Source organism: Calypte anna, chromosome W (genome assembly GCF_003957555.1).
Source record: "Calypte anna isolate BGI_N300 chromosome W, bCalAnn1_v1.p, whole genome shotgun sequence".
NCBI lineage: Eukaryota > Metazoa > Chordata > Aves > Apodiformes > Trochilidae > Calypte > Calypte anna.
Genome location: NC_044276.1, coordinates 21,883,327 through 21,906,711, shown reverse-complemented (window position 1 = coordinate 21,906,711; position 23,385 = coordinate 21,883,327). Strand labels below are relative to the sequence as shown.

Sequence of the window (23,385 nt, the reverse complement as noted above, 5' to 3'; positions counted from 1 at the left end):
GATGTTCCTTCCCTCAGAATTCCTGCAGCTACTGTTTGTACCCACTGCTGTGTTTGAGTGTACTCTGCAAGCTTTAAAAGGTCTTCAGTGGTGTGATTAGCCACTAGGGTCAGTAATTTAGTTGCTAGTGACTGTGTTTCTGCTAGGCTAAGTATGGATGATCTCAAAGGCACTTTGAGTTCCCCCAAATGGGAAGTGATGGCACTTAATTTGTTTACCAATACTTCTTGGTCTATGGTGTTCAGTACCCCCAGTCCAGTGCCAAACCATCCAGTTACATCTCGTTGCACACGCCTAGGGCGTGATCTGGCTGCCAAACACGCCTTCCAGCCCTTAAGGCTTTGCTGTATAAAGGGCTGGCATTCCTGTCGGAGCTGAGTAATGTTTGTTTGGATATTTACTTGAATTTTCTTCAAGGAATATGTAGGATCTAACAATAACTTCAACTCATTTGATTGCCTAACCACTTGAGGCCCTACCTGGGTCAAATTGTATGTTCTGTTGCAGCTTGGAAGAGGAGTCTTCGCAGTCTTTTTACTAGGTACCTTAGCATTAGAAGGCTCAGTGAGTTTTATAAGAAACTGGTCAGAAGCAGCTCCGTATTTGCTAGACCATACACATGTGACTGCGATTGGATGTTCCAGTATTATCTTTACTTCACACTGAGCTTCGTACCTTTCCTTTTCTTTGTCCCCTTCCCAGGTACAAGAGGCTGGTCCCTTCCTTCTGACCCATATCCCAGGTCCCAGGTTATGCTTAAGTGACACAGGTCTCAAAGCTTTCACAGTTAATTTGATTAGTTCACCTTCCTGTCTTTTCACGGTATTACTCTTACACCCTATCTGGATTTCATCCCCTTCTTCCCCTGTTAAGGAGTCTAACTGGCCTTTGTTTTGACTCCAGTCTTTTTGCTCATACAGCTGGTTTTTACGTAGCACGTGAATGTTTAAGCCAGACTCGGGGTGTAATGCCACGCGTGGTGTTCCAACCCATGGTAGTGCCTTGACTATTCGTGCACCCGACCATGGCCATCCCTGGGCAATGTTTCGTGATAAGCTCATACTTATCCAGAGTCCAAGCATCAACACTAAAGGTCGACAGTTGATAATGTCAAGCTCCTTCAGGAACGTTCTTGGCACTGTTCAGGGGCCCTCTTGACTCGGGAGTAGTGGATCCAGGTGGGTCTCTCCTTAATTCGGACTGCAGTGAAGGTGGTGAGCAACACTTGAAAGGGTCCTTCCCATTTCTCTTGCAGAGGTTTCCCTAAAAGATTCTGAACATATACCCAATCACCAGGATTAAAAGGATGCAGTTTACAATCAGGTTGCTTAGGTTGGTGATCCATCACCACCATGGCATTTTTATCAAAGTGTTTCCCCACAGCTATAACATAATCATACACATATTGATTACCTATTTGATCTACAGCCTCACTATTTACAGTCTGCATGGCATAAGGTCTCCCATATAAAATTTCAAACGGGCTCAGTTTTTCTTTTGAGTGGGGCTTCAGCCTTAGTCTGATCAGAGCAATAGGTAAGGCTTGGTACCACTGCAAGTTAGTTTCCTGGCATATTTTTGCAATTTGTTGTTTGATAAGATGATTCATCTTTTCTACTTGCCCACTAGCTTGAGGTCTATAAGGCTTGTGCAATTGCCATTTGATTTGCAGTGCCTTACTTATTGCTCGTACAATTTTAGCACAAAAGTGCGAGCCTCTGTCCGAGGAGATGCTCCTAGGCACCCCGAACCTCGGAATGATTTCATTAAACAAGACTTTAGTTACTTCTCTTTCTTTGTTTGTTCTGCATGGGAACGCTTCAGGCCACCCAGAAAATGTATCAGTCAAAACCAAGAGGTACTTATACCCCCCTTTCCTTAGGAGTTCAGAGAAATCTATCTGCCACACTTCCCCTGGGAATGTTCCTCTATCAATTACTCCCTGGTGTACCTTTGTTCCAGTGTTTGGATTATTTTTCAAACAGCATTCACATTGGGATGTGACCTGTTTTACTGCTGTGAATAGCTTTGGTCCTTCTATTCTAACTTTTAAATACTGATAAAGAGGATCTAATCCCCAGTGGGCCTTGTCATGTTCTGTTTTTACAAATTGCCATACTAATTTCTCTGGCAGCACTAGTTGTCCTGTTTCTAGCTGATCCCATCCACTATCTAACATTTTACCTTTGTTTCTTTGTATCCACTTATGGTCTGATTCCTGGTACTCTGGTTGAAAATTAGTATCCAATTCTTCTGGTACCAGGGCCAATACTAAATCGTTGGCTCTTGCAGCAGCTAGTTTAGCTTCTGCATCTGCCGCTCTATTACCTATTTCTGGAACGGTGTTACCTTTCAGGTGCCCCTTGCAATGCATTATGGCCACTTGGGTTGGGAGCTGAACAGCCTCCAGCAACTGTAGGATTTCTGCTGCATATTTTATGGGTCTTCCCTGGGCAGTCAGCAGTCCTCGCTCCTTCCAGATTGCCCCATGGGCATGCACGACGGAGAAAGCATACTTAGAGTCCGTCCATATATATTAATTCTTTTCCCTTTTGCCAGCTCGAGGGCTCGGGTAAGAGCTATTAGTTCGGCCTTCTGTGCTGAAGTTCCCACAGGCATGGGATTTGATTAAATTACCTGCTCTGTTGTAGTTACTGCGTAGCCAGCCATCCTTACTCCCTGCTTTACAAAGCTACTGCCATCCGAGAACCAGTCATCTGCCCCTTCGAGTGGCTCTTCCTTGAGATCCGGACGACTGGAATACACAGCCTCGATTGTTTCTAGACAGTCATGCTCAATTGGCTCTGCTGACACTCCTCCTTCTAGGAATGATGCTGGGTTGACAACATTAGTCACTTGAATGGTTATGCCATCTGATTCAACTAAAATTGCCTGGTTCTTCAGGAACCGAGAGGGTGACAGCCAATGGCCACCTTTCTGTTCCAGTACTGCTGATACAGTGTGGGACACCAATACAGTCATTTTCTGGCCCATAGTGAATTTTCTGGCCTCTTCTATGTTTATGATTACTGCAGCCACTGCCTTCAGGCATATGGGCCATCCTTTTCTTACTTCGTCTAGTTGCTTAGAGAAGTAAGCCACAGCCCTTTTGTATGGTCCCAATTGTTGAGCCAGGACTCCCAGGGCCATTCCCTGGCGTTCATGTGAGAACAGCCAAAATGGTTTTGTTACATCGGGTAGGCCTAATACTGGGGCTTTCATTAGTTCTTGTTTCAGTCTTTTATAGGCTGTTTCTGCCGTGGGAGTCCAGAGCAGAATATATTCAGACTCTTTCAACAAATCATAGAGGGGTTTAGCAAGAATGCTGTACTGGTATATCCACAGGCGACACCAACCTGTCATTCCCAGGAAGGCTCTCAGGTCTCTCACCGTTTCAGGCCTGGGCATCTGGCAGATGGCTTCTTTCCTCGCTGTTCCTAGGGATCGCTGTCCTCCAGAGATCTCGTATCCTAGGTAGACCACCTTTTCTTGCACCAGCTGTGCTTTCTGTTGGGAGACTTGATAACCGTTTAAACCCAAGAAATTTAACGAGATTGTCCACTCAACACACTGTTCTCCTGTTTCAGTTGCTATCAGTAAGTCATCCACATATTGTAGAAGGGTGCCCTCTCCCTGTGGCCGCTCCCACTGTTCCAATACTTTGGCCAATTGATTTCCAAATATTGTAGGACAATTGTTATAACCTTGAGGTAACACCGTCCAGGTTAGTTGTGTTTTTCTCCCTTTACCAACAAACTCCCATTCGAAGGCAAAAAACTTTTGGCTTTCTGGGGCTAAGGTAAGGTAGAAAAATGCATCTTTCAAATCTAACACTGTAAACCAGATCAGATTATCTTTTAGTTTGGTCAAGAGTGTATAAGGATTAGGTACCACTGGATGTAGAGTCTTAGTAATCTCATTTACAGCCCTTAAATCCTGTACCAGTCTGTAAATTCCATTTGGTTTCTTGACTGGTAATACTGGTGTATTGAAATCTGGTTCACTTTCTATCAATAGCCCTAATTCTAAAAACCTCTCGATCAATGGCTCGATTCCCTTCCTATCTTCCAGCCTCAGGGGGTATTATTTTCTGTTTACTGGTTTAGCCCCTGGTATTAATTTGATAACGATGGGGGCAGCCTATTTTGATTTTCCAGGTATATCAATTGCCCACACTGATGGATATGTTCTGTTTGTGATTCGGTTGATGTTATGATTATCAGATTCCAGTTTAACACAACTTAGGGCAGTTATGAATTGTTCGTCGTTTACCTGGAGTTCAAGTTTATCTTTATCAAATTTTATTACAGCCCCTAAATTCTCTAAAAAGTCTCTCCCTAGCAGAGGTTTTGGAGAATTAAGGAAGTATAAGAATTGATGAATCCCCATCTGTTTCCCAATTTTGTATTTAAGAGATTTCAAGAAGAAAGCCTTTTCTGCCTGGCCTGTCGCCCCCACAACATGTACAAATTCATCAGATTTTGGTATTAATTCTTGATTTAAGACTGAATAGGTAGCTCCAGTGTCAATTAAGAAATCTAGTTCCTTTTTACCTTCCCCTAGCTCTATTTTAACCAGCGGGTCTGCTAGGGAATGACCCACCGGTCCCCTTCAGTTACCAGTGTCATGAGCAACCGGAACAACAGATGCCCCTCCAAGTTCTCTTTTTAATTTAAGGCATTCTCGTTGCCAGTGTCCCATTTGGTGGCAATAAAAGCATTGATTTGGGACTCCATTATTTCGCTGGAACCTTCCTCTCCCTCTCATGGGATAACCACGCCCTCTACCTCTAGCATCTGGAAGCTTTGGACTCTAGCATTTGCCTCTGGAAGCTGTGGAGTTGAATTTACTGCTGACATTGGCAGCGGTACTCCACATCCTGGCGGAAGAGGCTGATATTCTTGGAGGCTAATGGTACTTTCCGCTTCACTATTTTTTTTTTCTTTCAGCTGAAGGCATCGTTTCCCTATGCTACAAGCATCACAACAGCGTTCCTCTGGCTTGCTGTTTTTCTGATCCTGTTCTAGTGCTAAAACAAAGGGATCTTGGGGTGTTACATTTTTTCCATTATCTTTTTGCCATTCCGGTTTATCCCTTAAGGTAAAGAACATGTCTGCATCTATTACTTTATCCCACTTTTCCTTTCTACGGAGAAACAGGAAAAGTTGTAGGATGGTATTCTAGTTTAAACTTTGTGTGGTGGCCATTTTTCCCCATCACCTAATTTATACAGAGGCCACCAATCTTGTCAATATTTCACAAGCGTCTTTTTCCTTATATTTCCCCCCCAGAATTCCACCAAGTTCTTTCCAAAATGCATCCCAAGGGGGTTTTAGCATTAATTTCCTTACTCTGTTCAGTCCCCATTATGCCTAATCAAGAGGTTACAACTGTGGGACCCTTTCTGGATTACCAAATTCTATTCAGATTTCAGCAACTTACAATTTCAACACCTTACTCAACTTATTCTAGTATTCAAGCACACCTCTTATTTTGTTTTAACAATCCAGATTCACACCAATCGCTTCGTCCGTCTCTGGCCGGCCCCCTCGCGGGTGACACGGAAACGCAAATCGGGACTCCGCACTCGCTTCGCAATTAAATTGCGTCTCAGTCTCTCACTTTCACGCACACACACGCACTTTCAGTCAGAAGTTTGCACGGGTAAATTTTTACGCAAAACCTTTCACGTTGCTTTACCGCCTACGGTCACAAGATGCCGCTATTAACCACGAATACCTGCCGGTGTTGCGGCAAAAGACTCCCTGCAACCCCCCCGAAGATAAAGCTGTAAAACTTTCCTTCGATAGGGACGCGTAATTACCAAAAACACTTAGATTACTTACAAGCAATACAGCAGTACAACATAATCATCAATCACCATATGATCAGATGAACCACACCAAAAAACCCTTTATCAACACAATACAACACAGAGAGTGTAGCTTCCCACTGCTGTGAATGAACTTCAGTTCTCCTGGGGACTTGAACCCCGGAGAGGGATGAACTCAGAGCTAGACTGGACTCCAATTCATCAGCCTGGGGGCGTCCCCCCGCGTCCCTGTGAATTCTGAGGAACCCAAACCTCCCGGAGGGACTCTAACCTCCCGGGGGACTCTAACCCACTGGGGGACTCTAACCCCCCTTCCTAGAGGCCTCGAAACCCAAACAAATATAAAAAATAATACCTTTTAAGTATGAGGAAGGTCTGATGTCCATCGCCGCATAGGAGCCAAGGGAGTAGGGGAGGCTTATCCGACAGAATTCGTCAGGAAGGCCCCTAAAGTGTCCCCGGGCCCCCCTGGATCATGGAACAACAGAGTCCAGTCTTGCCGCGGTCACCAAAAATGAAGCCAAGCAAAACTGTTTAGAGACAGAGTTTTGAGTCTTTAAACAGCAAAGGTATTTATTTTCGGATCCGGGGAACTCCCAGCTCGGGCTGGACAAAGAGTTCCAAGGGTTAAGGGAAAAGGGGTTAGGGTATATATACAGTAAAAGGGGAGGTTACAACATCGTTACATTCTCAGTTCTTGCTGACTTCATTATATTGTTACAAGGCGATAGCAGACAGAACTTTCTTCTTATCCGTTGGTGGTGATATCTTTATGTTCTTCTTGTGCGGATGTTCACATCCTTTGGTGCCCAGCTGGCACCTGAATGGCCTTGGCAGTGTCTTGTTTTAAGAACAAGACTTGTTTTAAGAAAAAGAGTTACAGAAAAAAAAAGACTTACACTTTTAATTATTTCCGAGATAGAAGTTAATCCCATGAGGACCTTGTATTGGTTACATTGTTCTAGTGGGAAAGTGACGTGTCTCAGCTGCTTTGTTCACTTCTTTCTCAGTTTAACCCTGAATTCTACTAGTTATGAATACAAATTCATTAGCATATATTGCAAGTCTTAATTCTACATAAAGTAAATTCACACAAACAGCTTGGCCTGATCCACTCTCCTTACAGGAGTTAATCCTGTCAGGATTTTTCTCTTTTTCACCTAGACTTCATGTGCTCTTCTTGGTATCGCCCGGTCCTGCCGTGCTGCTGGCTGCTTGCAGCATTGCCATCGCACAGTGAAAACCTTGTTTTCAACCCCAACCTTGTCCTGGGGCTCACTGGGGACGTGCCAGGCTGTCCCCTTTCCAGCTGGGGCAGAGGCTCCAGGGCTGTGCAGGGAAGGCTTCCAGCTCTCCACCCTGGCAGATGTGCCCCAGTCACCCCATGTGCCCCGGGCAGAGGAGACAACCTCTTGGGGGCCACTGTTTGCAGCGCTGCTGGCTGTGTTTCTGCCTCTGGCAAAGGTTGCTGCTGGCAGAGGAGGCAGCTTGCAGCAGGTGCTGGCAGCCTTGTCTCTGCCCCTGCCTAAAGGTGTGGAGTGTGCAGCTGGAGGGGGACGTGGCTTCTGACAGCAAGTGCTGGCAGCTCCTGAGGGCTGAGCTGTGAGTGCATGCCTGGGTGCCACATCCTTCCTGAGGAGAGGCAGCCGGCATGGCTGGCAAGCTGTCTCCTCCTCTGTCGCCCTGCCTACCAGGCTGCCCGACTGCAGGAGAAACCAAGGAGAGACTGCAATGATTCTGGCCCTTGCCCCTGTGGCTCCATGTCCCAGTTGTGAAAGGTCCTTCTGCCAGGATGCCCTGGCAGCCTCCTGGCCCAGCCTGTTCCCTCCAGCACCTCCCAGCTGCCCAACAGCTCCTGGGCTGGGAAGATGTCCATGCCCATTGCCCTTGGGCTCCCTACCTGGACGTGGTGTCTCCCCGTGGCCTTGGCTTGAGAGTTCTTGGGGCAGGGCAGCTCTGGCAGTCTGTCCCCGTCAAGGGACGAGACCTGGCTCTGGCTGCCACCCTGCAGCACTGCTGGTTGCTGCCTGTGGCCCACCTCCTGTGGGCAGGAGGAGGAGGTGTGGGATGGAGATGGCTGCCAGGACCAGGCTGGCCCGGGCGATGCTGGGTAAGCATGATGCTCGACTCCCACTGGGAAGGGTTGGAGACACACACTTCCAACACCTGGCTCACAGGAGTCCTCCTGCTTTTCCAGACTTTCCATGATGGCCATCTGGCTGCCTTCTTGTTGGGCTCTGCTTGGCTCTGTGTTGAAACTGGTGCTGGCATCAACCTCTGGGGCACGTAGTCCTCCTCAAAGTCCTCATCCTCCTGCTGGCCCTTCCCCAGGCAACAGCAGTTCCAGCACAAACAGCCTGGCCGGCTCAGGGCTTTGCCCATGCTGCCCTCCTTATGGCTCTCCTGGCTTCTGCTGGACTGGATGGTTGCTGGGATGGCCAGGTCCCTTCAAAGGTCCCTTCCAAACCACACCCTGTCATGGTTCTAGGATTATGATGTAACCGTCCCAAGAACCGTTCCCCAGCTGCTGTTGGAAGGTGTTCCAGAAGATGCTGGTGGGGAAGAGTGGAATCATAGAATGTCAGGTTGGAAGGGACCTCAAGGATCCTCTGGTCCAAGCCCTCTAGTTAATACTGCAGTTTCTATGAGATGTCTCAGCGCGCTGTTGGGCTGAGACTTGAAACTGTCCCCAGTGGGAGAATCCACCACTTCCCCTGGGAGACCATTCCAATGTTCCACTGTCCTGCCAGTGGAAAATTTTCCTCTTGTCCACCTGGAATCTTCCCAGGAGCAAGCTGTGCCCATTACCCATTGTCTTAATCCATGTGACTCCTTGAAAATGGGGAATCTTCATCAGAATTCTTTGACTTGCTGGGGGAGACCCAATCCATGCCAGGGCTTCCATGCCCCCTGCAGACCCCTGCCACTCCTCCTGCTTAACCCATCCCACGTGTGGCCATGGGTGGTGAGGAGGACGTGGCAGCCCCCAGAGTCCCCACTTGGCAGCTTCAGCAGCACCCTGCCCATGGGGGAGCAGAGCCTGTGGGGGACCAGGGGAAGCAGGGGGACTGAGGGGAGTGGAGCTTGTGGGGGACCTGGGGAGCAAGGGGGCCTGCAGCCCATCACCCCGGGGTTGCTCCTCAGGGAACACTGGGGCAGAAGGGCACCTTGGCCAGAGGAGCTGCAGTGGGGCTGCCTGTTGACTCCCAGGAGCCAGGAGAAGTTTTGGGAGCTGTGGTCGTCCATGGACACCCCGTGGGCCAGCAGACCTGTGCTGCTGCTGCGTGGGGCTTGAGACAGGTTTCTGTTTTGGACAACACAGGGGCTCCACGTGATCACAGCCAGCCTGGTGTCACCATGTCACCACCCAGACCCTTTGGGGCAGCAAATGCCAGATGCAGTGGGTGATTTCCCACTGATGATGCCAAAGAGTGAGACATGGCTGTGTAGCAAGGATGTGGAAACACAGCAGCTCAGTTATGGTTCCCTTGCTACAGTGCCTTTCATTAAATGAAAAAAAAAAAATAAGTCTGGGAGAGCCTATTTCTTGTGTTTCCATGTTGACAAAATTGGAAATGAAGAAAAAAATAGTTTTGGGGTCTTGCTTTCATCCTTACCAGTGTACAGTGTTTAAGTGGCAAGGCACAGGATGGAGAAAAAGGGGAAACTGTTTAGAAGAGAAAAGAAAAACAAAATATGAGACATAGGTTAGGAAGAATTTATTTTTTAAGCCGATGAAATCAGTGTTTTCAAGGTTTTAAAAATAATTGCTAGGTTCCCTTCCAGCTACAGCAGTCTTCAAAGGCCTCTTCTTCACCACACTGTTAGTGCTGGAGAATGCAGTCAGTGGCTGAAGCTGTGAAAAACAGCCCCTCAGTACTGATGAGGATGCGAGGGGTACAGTAAAGAAGTAAGCACTGCTCCTGGATGTCCTTAATCTGGGCCCTGGACTTGTGTCCAACTCTATGGGGCCTCAGGAGATGGTCCAAGTCAGCGCGTGGTGGTTGCATCCCCAGCAGACACGGTGCTGAGAGGTTGTGCTGTGCTGGTGTTGGAGCTGTGTTGGCTTGTGTGCCATGGAACAAGGCAGGTCAAGAAAGGAGAGGATGCTGCAGGAGACTGACTCTGGTGGATGGTAAAATCCATCCTGCCAAAGCCTGGCAGGTTGAATGGCTTTTAGCAAGTCCAGGTTGAGCAAGGTGGAGTGAAAGCTGCTACGGGAGGAGCAAGGTCTTGGTTTCTGCCTTTGCTCCCATAGTTGCTGGCATGGGGATGGGCTGCTTGGTGGAGGGGAAGTCATCCCTGGGGGAAAAAGAGTTCAAACAGATCCCTTTCCAACATGAATTCATCCCTGTGCCTGCCCTCCCCTGTGTTTGTGGCAGCAGCATCCTTGGACACAGAGGTCTGCTCTGCCCCCAGAAACATCTCCCAAGGCTTTCCCAAGGGGCGTCCACCTTCCTGGGGACCTGTGGTGGGGGTTCTTGGCTCTGGCCAGAGGGGGAAAGCCCCGGGTCTGGGGTCCCCTTGCCAGTGAGGCAGAGTCCATCTGGGAGGGGGTCAGGGTGCTGGGTGGGGGGCACTGGGGCGGGAGGACAAGGGGCTCTGGCAGCAGTCGGGGGGCAGGGGGCTGGCAGGGAAGGAGGGATGTTCTCTGTCCCCCTCCTTGCACCAGGAGCTGGGCAGGGTTTGGGGGTTGGTTCCCTGTGCTGTGGCCAGAGCTGGGAGAAGTTCTGCAGAACCAGGGTGGAGCAGTCACCAGTGCTGTGTCCCAGCTCTGCAGCATGGTTTCCAGTGTGGACATTGAGGATCAGAGGCTTGGGGACAGCCCTGGAAGCCTCGGGAATAGGGGCAGCTGTGAGTGTGCCCAGGAAGGGGTCTCAGTCCTGGGGAGCTCCCTGTGGTTCATCCCTGTGTCACGGTTTAAGGCTGGGCCAGCACTTAAAGGAACGACAGGTGCTCTCTATTCACCCTTCTTCTCTCCCCGAAAGGGAAAGGGAAGAGTTGTCCTCAAAGCTGGACAAACCCATGGCATCCCTTGGAGCAGAGGATAGCCTTGGGGCCCTGGGTGTTCACACAGAAGATGCTGGAGAAGCAGGCCTGCAGGAGGCTGCCCCTCTCTGCTGCAGGGACAGGGAGATGCTCTTCAGAGCAGGCAAGGAGGAGACAGACCCCAGGCTTGGAGATCTGGGCTGATCCCCATGCCGTGGGGGGCATCTCAATGGCCATGGCATTGACAATCATCTCTGGAGGGAACACCCAGTGGGACCCCCTGGCCCAGTGTCTGCCTCCTTCTTGGATCAAGGAATTGGGGATGCCCCCTCCTGGGCCCTGTGCTGCTGGGGCCACTGGGCACCAGGGGGGGCAAACTGGGGGCTGGGGCAGGTGATGGAGGTGATGGCTTCACTGTGGTGTCCAGGCCAATGGGCTTCTCCTCCAGCAGCTCCTGGGGAGCAGAGCGGGGTGGGACAGGTCAGGATGGGGCAGTCTCCTTTGCTCAGCAGGAGCCCAAGGGGCTGGCAGAGCCTGGGAGCCTTCGCCCTGGCACCCTCTCCCCAGTCAGCACCCAGAGGTCCCAGGCTCTGTGGTGGGAAGGGCTGTGCCCATCCCAGAGCCACAGGCTGGCCCAAGGACCTACAAGTGGTGTTGGGTCCAAGTCCTGGCTCCAGTTGTGCCACCCAGGGGTCTTTGGAGCATCCCCAAGGACAGAGAGCTGAAGCAGTGTTCTTGGGCATCCCCCTGCCCAGCTAAGGTCTCCCCTGCACTGAGGGCTGTGCTGCTGCCTCTGACCCCCCTCAGCCTTGCTGTCCCTCCCCTCACCTTGATGATCTCCAACAACTCCTCCTGGCAGTAGCAGAGCCAGCCCCATACAGTGGTGTGTGGGCTGCTGATGCTGCAGATGGAGGACAGAAACTGCAGCTTCTGGGCCTCTTGCTGCCAGGCAGTGAGGGGACAGATGGACAAAGAGTGTCAAATGGGGAGGGAGGGGGGGACCCAGCAGAGCTCCCATCCCCTTCTGAGCATGGGATGGGGGCAGAAGGAGTGGCGAGGAGAGCCAAGCACACTTGTCCTGGCAGGAGTGTCCATGGGTACCTGTGTTCTGAGCCCTCTGCCCAGCTGCCAGGGGTGTCAGCAGCCACGGCTCAAGGCTGGGACACTGCTGAGCCCTGTGGGCCCCAGGGCTGAGGGTGTGATGAGGGAGGGCAGCACGGGGTGGGAGGGGGCCCCAGGACGCCGGAGCGAGGGATGCGCTGGCAGGAGCGGGCAGGGAGGGTCCCTGCCCAGGGATACTGTGACGGGGCTGGGTCCCTGGCTGCTGCCTCCTGGGGTGGGCAGCCCAGGCCCCCAGTGCCCACACACTCACCCACCCGCAGTGGGGGGATCTCCCATGTCTCACAGGGCCTTGGCCCAGAGCTGCAGGACGAGGCAGCTCTGTTCTCCTCCCAAGCACACCTGGGCTGGCTGGGGGGTCACCTGCAAGAAGCGCTTACCTTTCCCGTCTTTTCCTAGGGTTATTTATCCCCCAAAAAGAAAGGGGGGGGTCACTTCATTCAAGGTGGCCCTGATACATACATATCTCCAGGCTTCCTGGGATGAGTAATTTCTTATCTTTGTGTCCTGGAACCCTGCTAGGTTTGGGCGACCAGGTGTCTGTCAGGCATTCCTTGAGATTAACATATGGTATTTACCAGCCGGGTGAAGGAAAAAAACTGGTCCGAGAGACATATTTTATGTTTTCAGTTCCACATGTATACCACAAAGATTTTGGTGGCTGAGGCACTGTGGCTGCTGTGGGAGCTGTGTTTGGATTGGGTGTGCTTGAAATGCTCGAGTAGCACAGCTGGCAAAAGCTCTGGTGTTTGAGGAGCTGATTCTGAGACTTTTCTCCCCAAACCCCCCTGGTTCTGTTCAGGCAGAGTTTCTGGTGGCCGCTCAGTCCTGCTGCCAGGGAGCCTGGGGAGCATGGGGCACGGGTGTTTCTGCCGGGCTGTAGACTCCAGGAGCTGGCACAGTTCTTCAGAGGAGCGTTACTGCTCCTTGCCTGTCAGGAGGGATGCTTCATGAGCTCTCCTGAAACCTCTGTGACACCATGGAACATGAGACAGGATGCCTCCAGCAGCGTGCAGGCTTCTGTCATTTGTCTCCTGATTCAAAAAGCAATCCCCACCCAGAGTGCAGATATTTGGTTTATTAAGATCTGCCCAGAAAAGGTGCCAGGAGACATTTCCCCAAAGCCTGAGGCCTTTGGAGAAGGCTTTAGGGTTTGGGATGCAGACCAAAGACACAGAAGAACCTTCAGGACAGGAAAGGCTGCCTTGGTCATTGTCCTCCTGGTTTACACCTGGAAGCACTGATTCAACAGCTTCTTATCTCCAGGCTCCTGAGGTCTTTGTTTTGTGCTCAGGTCAGGAAGTGTGTCCTCCCATTCCCTCCTCCCCACCCCCATTACACCAGCCCTGCAGGTTTGTGGTAGTTAAGGTTTGAAATGTGGTAGCTTAGGTTTGAAATGTGGCAGTTAAGGTTTGGGGCCGGAAGATATCGTGCTGTACGGAAAGATAAGATAGGGCTTCTCTCCTGACAACCAATAGGTACAGGTCCCTAACGCAAGCAGGCGGAAGTGACTATGTAAACCTAGGCTATAAAATGCGGTGTAACATAAACAATAAACGCCATTTGCCGTCCATCATATTGATGTCTGTGAGCCGATGGCCCGGGCAACCTGGGGTTGGTTGCTTCTTGAACCAGGTCGCCATGCCTCACAGGAGGCAACACAGGTTTTTAAGCCTGGAATAACTTTTGTAGCTGTTAACCCTTTCCTTTCAACAAAAAATCTCCCCTTTGAGACTCATGGAGTATTTTACACAGCCCATAACCTTCATTTCTGTGCTTTAGAACCATGAATCACAGAATGGTTTGGGTTTGAGTGGACCTGAAAGATCATCTAGCTCCAACCCCCTGCATGGACAGGGACATCTCCCGCTTGACCAGGATGATCTAAGCCCAATCCAGCCTGGCCTTGAACACTACCAGGGATGATTCTGTGATAAAATGTGTAACCCGTGGAAGTGATGAAGGGGGTGCCAGGGGATCATTCCCAAAGCTCACACCCCTTTGGAAAAGCCTTGCAGTTTAGAAGGTTTTTAATCACTGGAAACTCCCTTGGAGAGGAAAGGGGAGAAGGAATGAATCCCCGAGGGCTGAAATTAAAAGTGCTTTAATAGCATAATAATAATAATGAGTTACAATTAATGATGATTACAATGCCTCCAGTGCAATGGTGATGGCCACAGCAAGTGGAGGAGGAGGTCCCAGGCATGGGAAGATTGTCTGGTAGGATGGGACCCACTGGTAGGATGGGAAGGGAGCCATGGAAGAAACCAAGCTATCCCCCCAAACTTCAGTCATAGGATGATTAGTTTGAAAAATAAGGGTTTAAAATTGTAGTTTATTGCTTTGTTGAGTGTATCTTTCAATTCAATAATGTTTATTTGGTCAGTTTGTTGAGATAGCATGTTGTATCCTGTTGTTTTGGGGTGTATGTTTCAGTGTACTTATAAGGAAGAAAAGCCAGAAAAACGGGAGGAGGGGCCGACCGCAGGGGCCCTCGAAACAGGGACGTCACATAACCATTCCCCTCAGCACCAGAGCAAAGCCCGCAAAACAAGAACCAATGCTGGGAGAGCCTGCAAAATGAAAACCAAGGATAAACTGGTAAGAGACTGAGGGGAAGGGGTTTATGAAAAGTATAAAAGAACCGGTTTTACCTTATCGAACTTGCGAGATAGTGGTGGGGCTACGGCTCCCCGGCCGCCCAGCGTGCTGCAGCGTGCTGCTTTACCTATATCTTTCTCAATAAAAAACTTTAAACATAGAGTCAGCGTTTTTAACAATTAGGGTAGGAAGAGATCTCTAGAGGCCATCTAGTCCAACTTCCTACTCTACAGGGAGGGTGTGTATGGTCATGTTGGGAAACTGCCTGGAAGAAAACAGACATGTGAGCAATCCTGACTATTTAGCTTTAGCTAGAGTAAGCTAAGGGCCTTGAGGCCCAGTTGCAAGGTTACTGAAAGATGAGTTATGGGAAAAAGATAAGGGAGCTGGCAGCACAATACAAGAATAGCAGAGTAATGATGTAGCCAGCAGAAGTTCTGTGAGAACAGGATTTGTGGCCAAGATATAGCCACCTGCAAGATATCGTTATATAAACAAGGGCTCTATATAAAGTGTGTGAATTGTTAATAAACGACTTCACTTTAACCATAATGGTGACTACGTGTTGTCCTTAAGCCTCCGCAGATTTTCCACAGGTCAGCACCACCCAGCTGTGATGTGTCCCCTGCCCATGCCACAAGCCTGATGTCCCCAACCCCCCCAGGACACAACTCTGGTGTCCCCTCCTCTGCCAACTCCCAACCTCACCCCCAGGTCGGGTCCCTCCCCCCCGAGGCCCCTCCCCACCTTTTCTTCCTCCCTCCGCCGCTTCCCGCGATCGCGCTGCAGCTCCCGGGAGGTTTCTCTCTGCCGCCCCGGGGCTGCACCCACACCCCCCGCCCCGCAGCCGGGACCTCCCAACTGGTGACTGCCAGAGCAACGCCCCCCCCTCCCCACCAGCCTGGGCTGTGCCCCCCCTGTAGGTACAGGGAGGTGATGGGAGGTGATGGGAGGGGGGTGGTTATCCCAGTACTGCCCAAACTGGGGGTGAGCAGCACAAGATGGAGGAGGGAGGGGGATGGGTGAGAGGGGGGAACTAAACTTATCCCTGGGGTGAGGGTGGTGGGATTGGTGACCCCCCCAACTTTTTAAGGAGGGTGGAGGAGCTCTGATTGGTTCTTCCCCACCTCAACTGGGGATTCCCAACTCCTCCTGGTTTGCAGGGCTGTGATAGGGGATCCCCAAGTCATCCCAACGGTTTGGGGGCTGCAACTGGGGACCCTGAAATCACCCTGGAGCCAGGGGTAACGATTGCAAGTCCAGAATACTTTAAGGGGCTTAATAATCCCGGGCCTCAGAAGCCACTGTCGGGGACTCCCAAAGCATCTCTGGGGACCCAAACTCATCCCAGTGGATGACAGCTCATCCTGCATGTGGGTGTGATGGGAGAACCCCAGGTCATGGTGGGGATTTGATGCCACAGTGGAGAACACTAAATTATACCAGAGATGTTTGGTGGCACGAAAGGACCCCTAAATCACCCCAAGGGTTGTTGACAGAAATAGGGGAGAACTAAAATATCTCATGGAATGTAAGTTGAATCACACTAGGACTGGCTCACAACCCCAGTACCCTGCACCCCAGCCAGTTCCCCTTTGAGTTTTGGGTGCCAGTATAATACCTAAAGATGAAGTAAAGGATGATCAGTGGGTGTTCACCTCTATGGGAAACCTCCTCATTCCACCTCACACTCCAGTTTCACTCACAGGAGGACTGATGTAGGTTTTGGCTGCCTTCACCCCACAAAAAGCCCACCCCTACTTTGTCACTGCACTATGGCTTCTTTCACAGGCACGGGGTGACTCCTTCTGGGCATAAACCTCTCTGGGTACCCCAAAGATCTGACAGCTTTTGGTCAAAGCACATTACTGAGAAATCTCTGAGTCCATCCAGGAGAAGAATTTGACATCGTCCAGGAATGTGGAAAAAGGTTTAGGATCCTCTCAGCCCATCTCCACCATCAGAAAATCCATCGGGGTGAGAGACCCCAGAGATATCCTGACTGCAGGAGACGGTTTAGCGACAGCTCGGATCTGGTCCAACGGTGACACCATCACACAGGCACCATGTCCTACACCTGCCCTGACTGCGGGAAAGGTTTTAGCTGGCGAAGTCATTTTATCCAGCATCAACGGATCCATACTGATGAGAAACCCTTTAAATGTTCCGAGTGTGGGAAGGAGTTTTTCCAGAGTTCCTATTTATCAAAGCATCGCCGCATCCACACGGGAAAGAGACCCTATAAATATTTGGAGTGTGGGAAGGAGTTTTCCCAGAGTTCTTCATTATCACAGCATTGCCGCATCCATACAGGAGAGAAGTTGTATCCCTGCACTCACTGTGGGAAAGCCTTCAACAGGAGCACCTCTTGGATTCGTCACCAACATGTCTACACTGAGGAAAAACCCTACACGTGTCCCTAGTGTGGGAAGGGCTTCACAGCCAGCTCAAGTGCCACCCGTAACCTACAGACCCATAGGGGTGAATGTCCCTACAAGTGTCCCGACTGTGGGAAGAGCTTCAGGAGAAGCTCCCACTTGTTGAGACATCAGCAACTCCATAGGGGTGAACGACCCTAAAGCTGCTCCCAGTGTGAGAAGAGTTTTTACCAGAGCTGCCATCTCATCTCTCACCACCAGACCCACCTCAGCCATCACTAGAAATGAAGGGGCACGGTCAAGCTTGAGAGTTTCCATGCTTGGACATCTTTTTTTTACCAGGTAAGTGTTGGGAAACTGCCTGGAAGAAAACAGACATGTCAGCAATCCTGACTATTTAGCTTTAGCTAGAGTAAGCTAAGGGCCTTGAGGCCTAGTTTCAAGGTTACTGAAAGATGAGCTATGAGAAAAAGATAAGGGAGCTGGCAGCAGAATACAAGAATAGCAGAGTAATGATGTAGCCATCCCTGTGCCTCCCAGTCCTCCCCAAGCGCCCCCAGAATCCCCCCAGTCCCCCCAAGGACCCCTCCCAGTGCCTCCCAGTCCCCCCCCAGTGCCCCCCCAATCTCCCTCAGTCTCCTCTGTACCCCCCCAGTGCCCCCCAGGAGCCATCCTAGTGCCTCCCAGTCCATCCCAACCCCTCCCAGAACCCCCCCAACCCCTTCCAGGACCCCTCCTAGTGCCTCTCAGTGCCCCCCAATCCCCCCCAGGACCTCCCCAATCCCCCCTAGCACCCCCCAGCCCCCCCCCCCAGGACCCCTTCAGTCCCCTCCCGGACCCCTCCCAGTGCCTCCCAGTCCCCCCCAGTGCCCCCCCAATCTCCCTCCGTCCCATCTGTTACCCTTCAAGGTCCCCCAGGACACCTCCCAGTCCCCCCCAGGACCCCCCAATCCCCCCCAGGACCCCTCCCAGTGCCTCCGAGTCCATCCCAACCCCCTCCAGGACCCCCCCAGTGTTAGCATGGAGACAACCCCATACCCACTCATGAGAGGTTCTCTGTGGTGCTTTATTTCGAGGCCCCGGGAACCAGGGGGATGCACCCAAATCCGGCTCCCAACTAAGAAATATCCCGGGAAAATTTGGCAATCTAATTGGATATTCAACAGGTCACAGTGTTTTCTAATCCATGTGTGTTAAAAACGCTGCCTCAATGTTTCAACAGTAAAACTTTTTACTGAGAGAGATATAAGTAAAGCAGCACGCTGCAGCACACTGGGCGGCCAGGGAGCCGTAGCCCCACCACTGGCTCGCAAGTTTGATAGGGTAAAACCAGTTCTTTTATATTTTTATATAAACCCCTTCCCCTCAGTCTCTTACCAGTTTATCCTTGGTTTTCATTTTGCGGGCTCTCCCAGCATTGGTTCTTGTTTCGTGGGCTTTGCTCTGGTGCTGAGGGGAATAGTCTCGTGACGTGAGGGCCGGGCCCAGAGAGTGGTGCTGAACGGGGCTGCATCAAATGGCGGCTGTGGTGTCTCCCAGGGATCAGTGTTGGGCCCAGTGCAGTTCAATATCTTTATTGATGATTTAGATGAGGGGATTGAGTCCATCATCAGCAAATTCCCAGATGACACAAAGCTGGGGGGGAGTGTGGATCAGCTGGAAGGCAGGAGGGCTCTGCAGAGGGACCTGGACAGACTGGAGAGTCTGGGTGATTCCAATGGGATGAGGTTCAACAAGGCCAAGTGCTGGGTCCTGCACTTTGGCCACAACAACCCCATGGGGAGCTCCAGGCTGGGCACAGAGTGGTTGGAGAGCAGCCAGGCAGAAAGGGACCTGGGAGTCTGGATTGACAGGAAGCTGAACAGGAGCCAGCAGTGTGCCCAGGTGGCCAAGAAGGCCAATGGCATCCTGGCCTGGATCAGGAACAGCGTGGCCAGCAGGTGCAGGGAAGGGATTCTGCCCCTGTACTCAGCGCTGGTGAGGCCACACCTCGAGTCCTGTGTCCAGTTCTGGGCCCCTCAGCTCAGGAAGGATATCAAGGTCCTGGAGTGGGTCCAAAGGAGGCAACTGGGCTGGTGAAGGGACTCGAGCACAGACCCTATGAGGAGAGGCTGAGGGAGCTGGGGGTGTTAAGGCTGGAGAAGAGGAGGCTCAGGGAAGACCTCATCACTCTCTATAACTCCCTGAAAGGAGGTTGGAGCCAGGGGGGAGTTGGGCTCTTTTGCCAGAAGATGTTCAACAAGACAAGAGGGCATGGTCTTAAGTTGTGCCAGGGGAGGTTTAGGTTAGATATTAGAAAGAATTTCTTTCTGGAGAGGGTGATCAGCCATTGGAATGGGCTGTCCAGGGAAGTAGTGGATTCTCCATCCCTGGAGATATTTCAAAAGAGCCTGGATGTGGCACTCAGTGCCATGGTCTAGTAACCACAACGGTGGTTCAAGGGTTGCACTCGATGATCTCTGAGGTCCCTTCCAACCCAGCCAATTCTATGATTCTATGATATATCCCATTTCTGTGGTTATTTTGTGTCGTGTGGCTCTTTTTGGAGTCTCTGCTCTTTGGAGGGTCTCCATCTCCGAGGTTTCCACTGAGGAGCAACCAGGAACCACACCCTGCCTGGGAACAGTTCTCCCACTGCACCTCTTCCCTGGCTCAAAAGACAGGATATTTTTCACATCTGTTTGTATCTCTGCGGGTGTGAACTCTCTGTTTTACCACACATTTGCCACATCGTATTTACCTCGCCACTCCACGTTACCTCACCCCGTGGGTTTTGAGGCCCAGGAGTGTTTTCAGGATAAACATATATATATATATTTTATATATATCTTTCCTTTGTTATTAGGATGGTTGTGGTTTGTTATTTTTTCTTTTCGTCTTTTCTTTTTTTTTTTCCTTAATCTCTTGCACCAGCATTGGGAAGTATTCACAACAATGTCTCTAGATATATTATAGTCGTGTAAAGCTAAAAGGTAGAAGAGAGCATATCTGAAAGGTTACATTAAATCAACTTAATATGAATTAATGCATTTACAAAGCAATTTTCTCAGCTGGAACAGGGAACTGGAGCTGAGCTCTGGCACTCAAAACTGAGCCATGCCAGACACACAGCAAAGGACATGAGCACATTGCTCGTGCCCAAGTGATTTCTGGAGCAGTCTTTATCCTGCCAAGGCCCTTTATGCACTCCTGAGAAGCAGGCTATGGTTTTTGCTTCAGAAATATGGGGGTTTTTTTCTATTCCATTCTATAAACCAGGTGTGTAGAAAATGAAAAAGAGTAAAGAGGAGCAGAGTTGGCAGCAGCAAGAAATAAGGGTCAGAGACTGATGAAAAATTCAAAACCAAAATCCAGATCACTTTATTTACATAAATTTAAAAATAGGAGATGGAGGGGAGGGGAGGGAGAGGGAGAAGTAGAAGGAGGGGGAGAATAATTGAAGGGGAGGGCAAGGGAGAGGAGAGGGAGAAGGGAGAGGGGGAAGGGGGAAGGGAAGGGGAAGGGAAGGGGGAAGGGAAGGGGGGAAGGGAAGGGGGAAGGGAAGGGGAGGGAAGGGAAGGGAAGGGGGAAGGGAAGGGGGAAGGGAAGGGGAAGGGAAGGGGAAAGGGAAGGGGAAAGGGAAGGGGAAAGGGAAGGGGAAAGGGAAGGGAAAGGGAAGGGGAAAGGAGAAGAGAGGAGAAGGGGAGGAGGAGGGGGGGAGGGAGAGAGAGAGGACTACATGAGAGGAGGGGAGTGGAGAGATGAGGGGAAAGGGAAGGGGAAAGGGAAGGGGAAAGGGAAGGGGAAAGGGAAGGGGAAAGGGAAGGGGAAAGGGAAGGGGAAAGGGAAGGGGAAAGGGAAGGGGAAAGGGAAGGGGAAAGGGAAGGGGAAAGGAGAAGAGAGGAGAAGGGGAGGAGGAGGGGGGGAGGGAGAGGACTACATGAGAGGAGGGGAGTGGAGAGAAGAGGGGAGAGGAAAAGGGGAAGAAAGGGGAGGGAGAAGGGAATGGGAAGGGAAAAGGGAAAAGGGAAAAGGGAAAAGGAGGGGGAGGAAGAGGACTACGCATCAAAAAACTACCAGGGAAGGGCAACAGGGCTGACATCCATCCAACAGACTCAGAACATTTAATCAGACTGACAGAAACATCTTTTCATCTCTTCTGATCCATCACAAAATACGGAATAAGCTCCCAAAGATGTAGTTTAAAGTTCATCAGAGTCTGGGGAGAAAAGAGACAAGATTCCTGCTGTTACTTTTACAGGAGAGAGGGGCAAAGAGGTCACTGTCAGAACATTACGGCTACGAAGCCAGAGCTGAACACTCTCTGTGATTAAAAGCAGACAGCAACAGAAGGAAATGGGCTCAGGGGCTTCCTGCTTTAAAACAGCACCAGTCACTGCAAAGCTGTGACTCTGGAGGAATCATCAAAAATAGGTGCAATTCCTCCTGGGACATCTGGCCTCACATCACAGAACATGTTTGATGCCATGGATGACAAACACTCAACTCCCCTGACGATTGCCTGAACACTACTGAGTGATCTTTCCCTAAAGAAAGGATATCCTTTTAAACTGATTAGCTTCTTCTTGCCTATTCAAATAAAAAGACTGCAACAGAGGAGCTACAAACACAAGCAAGGAGTAAGGGACAGCAAAGACCAAGAACTGACAGCAGAGGGTGTGTGTTATGGGTCAGTGCTGAAGGCAATCACTGGACACGGGAGGAGAAGTGATGGCTGAAGTCTGTGAAACTCTGTGTAGGGCTCCTTTTGTGTTTGTGATTGAGGATTAACTCCAGAGAAAGGTGACTTCAGATTAAGCAAAGTGTATCTGTGTGGAGGAAATAGGCCTGTTTTCTTTGTGCTTTTTTTGTTGGGTTTTTTTGTTTTTTTTTTTCAGGAAGCTTCTTAAAGCATTCTGCATTTTGTAAGGATTTTGAAAGTTTCCATGTTCAAGTAAGTGTAAAGCTAGCAGAAAAAAATCCTGTGCTTAGCACAGGAACTAAACAGCTTTCAAGATGTTGTTTTCACAAGTTAGGAGCAGTCATCTCTTTCCTAACTCTAACATGACACATTACCAAGTCCAACTTCTTCAGAGACAAATTCATCCTGTTCCCACTTGAACTAGAATTATATAGAAAACGCACCATTAACATTGTGCAATATTAAACGTCTAAAACATTCTCCAAATCCATACAAAAACAGGCAGTAACTTCAAATGCCAAAGAAGCAAGGCCATAAACCAGCAGAGTGGAGGGAAGGGCCCTCTCTCCAGGCCTAAAGGGAGAGCAATGACCAAATATACACACAGTGGATCTCCCACACTGAGGTATGAAGTGAGATTTCTTGCAGATTTATTTATTATAGTCATACATCCTAGATAAGAAAATTTAATTTAAAGCTTAGTTGTGAACATCTATGGCATTATCTTTGGTTTCTGTGCACTCTTGGAAAACAACCCTCAAAACCCAAACATTTTAACCCCTAGCACACCGAGATGTTGTGTTGGGATGAGGAGGAGTTACACCAGGAGTAATCCCTGCAAATGAGTTGTAACTTTAGGCTAAAAAACACAACCTTGCTTACAGATGCTCTTCAGCAGTAGCTGAGGATGGGATTTCAAAATGTTTACCTTGGAAATCCTGTTCATCAATGGTTCTGCTACTATGGGTGAGATGGGGATGCTTCCTACTGGACTTGGACTTCTGTTCGGAACCAGACTTGTGCCAGGATGTCCCAGGTGAGTTGAATGGTGAACTGGATTTGCAGCCACTGATGGGAAGTGTGTTCTTCCACCTTCCACAAAGCTTTCTGTTGGCTTTCCCTATTTTTTTTCCCCATCAGTTCTGAAACATTCAGACACAATGAATTCTCTCTGGCAGGAACAGATTAGGAATGACCAAACCCATTTGACCTGAAGGGTTTTGGGCAGCCTGTATCATAGCAGTCAAACCTGCAAGAGTTACCAAGACTTGGGATTGCTCAGCATTAAAGCTTCAAAGCAATCTGTGAATGGAGATTGCTCTGGAATTTTGGGACAACTTCATCTACCTTGGATTTAGCCTCTCCCAATTCCTTTTCCAAGCCCAGGTTGGCTTCCTCCAGGTTCCTGCAGCGCCTCGTAGACACTTCCAGTGAAGCTTCTGCCACAGACAGCTTTTTAATGGCAGCTCTCTGACATTAAATGAAATGGTTAGATGAGCATGAAAGAAGTTATAAGGACATGAATTCTGTCTTAAACTTATTTGATTATACAGTTACAACTGTCTTGACTTCAAAAAGTAGGAAAATTTTTCCTGCCACCAGCAGTGAGCCCCTCCAAACTATCAGCAGCAGCTCAAGGAAATTTCTGTTTTCTAATACATAAACAAATAATATATTATATATTATAGGTAATATTATACTTTTTGAACAAGACACCAGCATACACTGAATCATGGTATTTTTTTAACAAAACTCAAAGCAATCTGTTTGGTGCAAGAGCCACC

At 49.8% G+C, this 23,385-nt stretch overlaps 2 long non-coding RNA genes across 2 annotated transcripts in view; both read right to left on the bottom strand.

Moving 5' to 3' along the window:
• Positions 1-23,385, bottom strand: part of LOC115600070 — a 308,606-nt gene that overhangs the window by 209,858 nt on the left and 75,363 nt on the right. The gene's annotated exons all lie outside the window — the stretch shown is intronic.
• Positions 8,020-23,042, bottom strand: LOC115600084. Its single transcript, XR_003988817.1, has 3 exons — positions 22,949-23,042; positions 8,752-8,759; positions 8,020-8,031 (listed from the first exon to the last, which is right to left on the bottom strand). It is a non-coding gene; the product is annotated as an uncharacterized LOC115600084 (long non-coding RNA).